Source organism: Austrofundulus limnaeus, unplaced genomic scaffold (assembly GCF_001266775.1).
Source record: "Austrofundulus limnaeus strain Quisiro unplaced genomic scaffold, Austrofundulus_limnaeus-1.0 Scaffold26, whole genome shotgun sequence".
Classification (NCBI taxonomy): domain Eukaryota; kingdom Metazoa; phylum Chordata; class Actinopteri; order Cyprinodontiformes; family Rivulidae; genus Austrofundulus; species Austrofundulus limnaeus.
The window spans coordinates 1,761,707-1,768,433 of NW_013952428.1; positions in this window are offsets into that span (position 1 = coordinate 1,761,707).

Below are 6,727 nucleotides of genomic sequence, written 5' to 3' on the forward strand. Positions count from 1 at the left end.
CCCCCACCCCCCGCATCCAAACGCAAAGGAGTTGCTACGGTGTCTCTACCGCGATGTCTACCCGCAGCTTTGGGGCTAGTGATGTTTCAAGTGGTAAGATTATGAGCTTTAATAAGTAAAATTATCCCAGCTACAATGACAGACAACAAATATTACATTTATAGTATTACAACTAAAACCGTTTTTGACGCCGCCACCGCAGTTTGTCCTTCATGAGCCTTCGTAGACAAGATGGCGGTGCAAGATGGCGGCTGCCTGTAGTGGCGACCCGAGACCATGGAGATATAAACAGCTTTTTATAAGGTAAAAATAATAAAACAAGGTCTTTGTCTGCAATGATTAGATATGTTTTTTGTTATTGTCATTAGTGATTATCTCAATTTCGGCTAAAAGAATTGACAAAATCCTACACACTGTGCCTTTAACTTAACTTAACTTTGTAACCGTCACAGTCACACTTCTAAACTCATAATAAATTAAAACACACTCGCTGAGTTGTTTAAATGGTTAATCCGTGCGGCTCAGAGAGTGAGAGAAAAAACACCTGCTAACCATCAGGATAATGCTTCTCTGCTCATGTTTAGCCTCACAGAGCCATTATCCTGATGGTTAGGAGATAATTCCGACATCATACGTGTTCAGCAGAGTAGTTTATCAGGTTAATGGTACATTTATTTAATAGCTGCTCCACAGTTTTGTTAAAAAGCTTTGGGAAAATATGTAAAAATGGTGTTCAGGTTTATTGATATTACTTCAATATTTCAGCACACAGCTGTGTTCTGGAAAACTTCAAATCAAATTTGTATTTACCCAAATGGCAGAACACTTTTTAACATTTTTAAGTGTGATGTTTCAGTCCAAGCCATCAGTGGCTTAGGTTTCTGGGAGAGTGGTTATTTCCTACACTTACATTCACTGATTTATATTCCTTTGTCTCTGATATCCTCAGAGTAAAAAACATAAAATCAAAAGGCATGAACATTCCATTCAATTCCACTGCAAGTTTTATAATCAATGTGTCAGCTGATGGTTCTGCACAAAAGCCCTCGATCATCCACTACGAAGATAGTTAAAGGGAGAAGAAAAAAACTAGCTCCTCTGAGGCCGAGAAGACGATAAACAGAAACGATGTAGGAAAAAAAATTAAACGACGCAGCTAAAAGGAAATTAAGGTCAGTTTCAACCACGGAACAAAGGGAGCTTCCCTGTAACATGACGGAGCTCTAATGTTGTGTGACCGCCTTAAAGGGAAAGTCATACTCATTTCTCTTTTCCCGTGTTTTTTCCCATTGCTTTATAGCTACATCTCTGTCACCAACTTGTTTTTTTTCATTAGCTGTAGGCCTCGGCTGACCTTTTTGAACAAGGAATTGGAAATCTGCTCTGGCTCGCAGAACTATATTTATCATGTGAAACATTTATCTATAATAGTGCTTTTTCCACTTATATCACATAGAAGGACATTTGATGCCATAATTAATGTAATATAGATTCCAAATGTCATAAAATAAAGCTGCTGTAGCTTGCAATCTTGTAACAATCCATCAGGTTAGATGCAAAACATAAATCTGTTAAAATCTAACAATAAAATGTATTTTTTCTAACTGTCAGGGTCTTTTTTCTGTTTATAGGTCATTTCAGGCATCAGAAATATTTGAAGCAAAAATTTCAGTCTGAACTGCCCTGAGATGCATAAATAGCTGCACGCCTGCGGTTATATGTCTTTATGATTTTGCGTGTAGAAACACAACTGGATGTGTGTGTGTGTGTGTGTTCCCTGCATCCTGACTTGTGTGTGTGTTGGTGGAGCCAGCCCGTCCCCAGGGGGCTCATGGTGTAAAAGACTGTCCAACTGGTTTTATTAAGCAGTTGCTGCTCAGGGCCACATGAAAACTCAGCAGACAGAACAACACCTCAAGCTTTAAATCACCTCACCCTCTGCATATTCTGACACTTTCTTTGTTGAATTACAACTCATATATTAGTTTTGTTTGTTGGAAAAGGGAATTTTGGAAAAAATCCAATTACATATGTCCAGTTTAGTAAGAATTTATAGGCATTTGTGGAGTAAAAAAAAATCTAAAAATAGACTTACAATGCTCCGTTGTGTTTATATAGGCATGTTCCTTTCCAGATTAAAATTTCATATCACAGCAAAACTGGGAACATTGGTTTTAAAGTTTAAACACTGTTAAAAAATTAATAAGCAGCTAAACATTTGGTATTTTAGCTAAGAAGATTTACTTAAGAAATTATTGGGGTTCACGTTATATACTGATTTAGTAAGAGTGTAAAGAGAGCATTATGAGTCTTAATGCTGTGGAAGGAGAGAAGGAGTTGCAAGAGTGGAAAAAAATTACAAGATTGGTCACCCTGAATTGACTATTTTTATGTCTGTGAGGATTAAAAATTGAATTTCTGGGGTTGGGAAATGTTCAGAAATATCCTGATGTGACAACAGATGTTATAACTTCTCTTTATAAAGTTTTCATAAATATGTGTCAAGAAAGGGATTTGACATAATTTATATACACTCACCGGCCACTTTATTAGGTACACCTGTCCAACTGCTCGTTAACACTTAATTTCTAATCAGCCAATCACATGGCGGCAACTCAGTGCATTTAGGCATGTAGACATGGTCAAGACAATCTCCTGCAGTTCAAACCGAGCATCAGTATGGGGAAGAAAGGTGATTTGAGTGCCTTTGAACGTGGCATGGTTGTTGGTGCCAGAAGGGCTGGTCTGAGTATTTCAGAAACTGCTGATCTACTGGGATTTTCACGCACAACCATCTCTAGGGTTTTCAGAGAATGGTCCGAAAAAGAAAAAACATCCAGTGAGCGGCAGTCCTGTGGACGGAAATGCCTTGTTGATGCCAGAGGTCAGAGGAGAATGGGCAGACTGGTTCGAGCTGATAGAAAGGCAACAGTGACTCAAATAACCACCCGTTACAACCAAGGTAGGCAGAAGAGCATCTCTGAACGCACAGTACGTTGAACTTTGAGGCAGATGGGCTTCAGCAGCAGAAGACCACACCGGGTGCCACTCCTTTCAGCTAAGAACAGGAAACTGAGGCTACAATTTGCACAAGCTCATCGAAATTGGACAAGAGAAGATTGGAAAAACGTTGCCTGGTCTGATGAGTCTCGATTTCTGCTGCAACATTCGGATGGTAGGGTCAGAATTTGGCGTCAACAACATGAAAGCATGGATCCATCCTGCCTTGTATCAACGGTTCAGGCTGCTGGTGGTGGTGTCATGGTGTGGGGAATCTTTTCTTGGCACTCTTTGGGCCCCTTGGTTCCAATTGAGCATCATTGCAACACCACAGCCTACCTGAGTATTGTTGCTGACCATGTCCATCCCTTTATGACCACAATGTACCCAACATCTGATGGCTACTTTCAGCAGGATAATGCGCCATGTCATAAAGCTGGAATCATCTCAGACTGGTTTCTTGAACATGACAATGAGTTCACTGTACTCAAATGGCCTCCACAGTCACCAGATCTCAATCCAATAGAGCATCTTTGGGATGTGGTGGAACGGGAGATTCGCATCATGGATGTGCAGCCGACAAATCTGCAGCAACTGTGTGATGCCATCATGTCAATATGGACCAAAATCTCTGAGGAATGCTTCCAGCACCTTGTTGAATCTATGCCACGAAGAATTGAGGCAGTTCTGAAGGCAAAAGGGGGTCCAACCCGTTACTAGCGTGGTGTACCTAATAAAGTGGCCGCTGAGTGTATGTCAAGAAGGGGATTAGAGAAAATTTTGTAACTGATTAATTGAATATTAGATTCAGTTTTGTAGTTTATACTTTCTGATCACTTCAGTCTGTAAGGTTAAAACAGACAAAGAGTTTGTGTGTGTCTTATGTTCTGTCTTTAGTCTAAACAAAATGAGTGACGTTCTGACGTCTGACATAAAAGGTAACACCTCCAAGGGTGTAACCAGGAAGAGATGAACATTATAAGCTCAATTCATTATTATAGTAGAAAGAAGTTGTCAGTGTTTTGCACGAGCTTTGAGTAGTGACCGAAAGAACGAGATCACGGATAAAAGCGGCCGAAATGAGTTTCCTTCGCAGGGTGTCTGGGCTCTCCCTTAGAGATAGGGTGAGAAGCTCAGTCATCCGGGAGGGACTCAGAGTAGAGCCGCTGCTCCTCCACGTCGAGAGGAGCCAGGTGAGGTGGCTCAGGCGTCTGATTAGGATGCCTCCTGGACGCCTCCCTGGTGAGGTGTTCCAGGCACGTCCCACCGGGAGGAGGCCCAGAGGAAGACCCAGGACACGCTGGAGGGACTATGTTTCTCAGCTGGCCGGGGAACGCCTTGGGATTCCCCAGGATGAGCTGGCCCAAGTGGCTGGGCAGAGGGAAGTCTGGGTCTCTCTGCTTAGGCTGCTGCCCCCGCGACCCGACCCCGGATAAGCGGCAGAAAACGTATGGACGGATGGACATCTCTACAGTTTTTTTTTTTCAAGTTTTGTTCATTTTATGAGATAAATTCTAATGTAGGACTGCATCTTGTGCTGCAGCATTTTTTAGTATTCTTTTTAGAAAAGGGATTAAAGCATCATCCCCCTCATCTGTCAGGCGCCTGTTTGCTTCGTTCTGCTAAATGCCACACCTGAGTGTTAAAACCACTCTACAGCTGCAGCTAACACTGAAACTCTGATTTGTTAGAGAAACCTTCTGGAGGGAATGCATGAGAATTACAAAAGCAAAAGTATTTTGCATCATAAATCCTTGCACTTTTATTCCCCAACTGTTCACCTAAAATAAACCGAGAGTGAATATAGAAGCAGACAGAACATCTGTGCATGCTATAAAAGAAACATTCTGCTTTTATTCTGGTTTTCTGTCCATTTTTAGATTTTTTTTATTATTATTGTTATTATTTCCGCAGCATCCTTTGTGCCTCCTGGGTTCTTTTGTGAGAACAGCTCATAATTCATCAGGTCTTTGTTTGGAATACGTTCTCATACCTCTGGTTCTCTAGAATAATCTGATACAAAGCATGCCTTTTGGTTCAGATATGGAAGCCGGCAGAGTTCTTATCAGGTCTCTAGGTAACACCCGAGGAGGAGACGGCTGTACAGTTTGACAGGCATGTGTGTGTAAGTGTGTAAAAATTTAAATAAAAAAATACATTAAAAAGGCTGCAGCAGCTCCCATCCCCCCTTTTATAGCTGCTTCAGCCTGACTGTCTGATTTAAATGGGTCCTGTCGTCGCCCTCGCAGCTGCAGCTGAGCCGTAACGGCTGTAAAATAAATGGTGGACACACACATTGTTTCTTAACCAAGGTGCTCCCATTTATGAACATTATTAGACAAAGTATTCGGGCAAGTTTCACCCCCCAAAAAGAATGAATTGGCAAAATCATATTTGCTGGTAATAAAGTTCTGCGGACTGATGCAAAACAACTCAGAGAACAACACAGAACAGGCAGCTATAGAACAATAATTAGACCCAGAAAAAGTCCCAGACTCCCTTGCATGCATGTAAGTTTCATATTCATTAACCACGCCGAACATATTCCCCTCAGTAAAATAAAAGGCAGGCAGGCGTTGTTTGTGTTTATTTATGGAGCAGGAACTTGGGCCGTAAACTCAAAGCCCAGAGGCTCAGAGAAATTGACGAGACGTCCTTGTTTTTCATCCAAACCTCTTTCATCTTCGCTCAGACTAACGAGGCACATACCACATGACCGTGGACATTTCTGCAAAGGCTTATTTTTTTTTTACATGAACAGCGCATCACGTTCTTTCAAGCAAAACGTTGGTGGTGATGATGCTCCCAGCGGCGTTTCTCTCTGTGCTTCTTGAGGGTTTTACCCGATGACACAGTTTTACATGTCAGAGCATCTTGTGCACCAACTCAAAGGAGAAGATGCACTCATGTGCTTATCTGGGCCAATAAAAGACTAAAGAACAATCATCCAGGAATAGATATTAATTAATCTTTTATGGAAAAAGAGACTGAGTAAACATCGTGGAGTGGATCAGGCAGGGTAGAGGAGAACCTAACCTATCATCTTTACCCAACAAATCTGAACTGTAAGACGTACTAATACAAAAAAAAACGTAAGATGCCTCCATCTCAAATGGCTCTTCTGTAAATGTTATCATTGTTGACACATTTTCAGTCGTTTCAGTTAGGGGGAAAAAATCCACCTGATAGCTGCAGCTGTTCACGAATTGTGCTTACAAATATTTAATTGTATGGACATGTTAAGATATGAGAAAGGTTATCTAAGCACGAACTTATTTGGTGTATTTCTGTGGTCAGGTGAGTGAATATAAGCTTTTTGAACAGAACGTGGGTTTTAGTTAAACCAGTGAAAGGGTGCAGGATACAAAAACTGGTGTCACTGCTGTCTCAGACAATAGTGAGTTAGCACAGTTGGTACAGAGATGTAAAGATGGATTTAACCACACTTAGATAATAAGCATGGCGAGTTACTGTTGTTGACAGTAATAACTGTAAGAATCTCCAGAGACAAATCGGTAAGGACTGAGCTACGTGTCCATGTGACGTGCGGCTAAAAATAAACTTCTGTTCAACCTATTTCAGCTTTTCAAAAAGGTAAATATCATAAACATCAATGTGAAGCTGCAGTGAAAGGACAGAACAAAAATACACTGACAGTCCTGTGTGTGTGTGTGTGTGTGTGTGTGTGTGTGTGTGTGTGTGTGTGTGTGTGTGTGTGTGTGTGTGT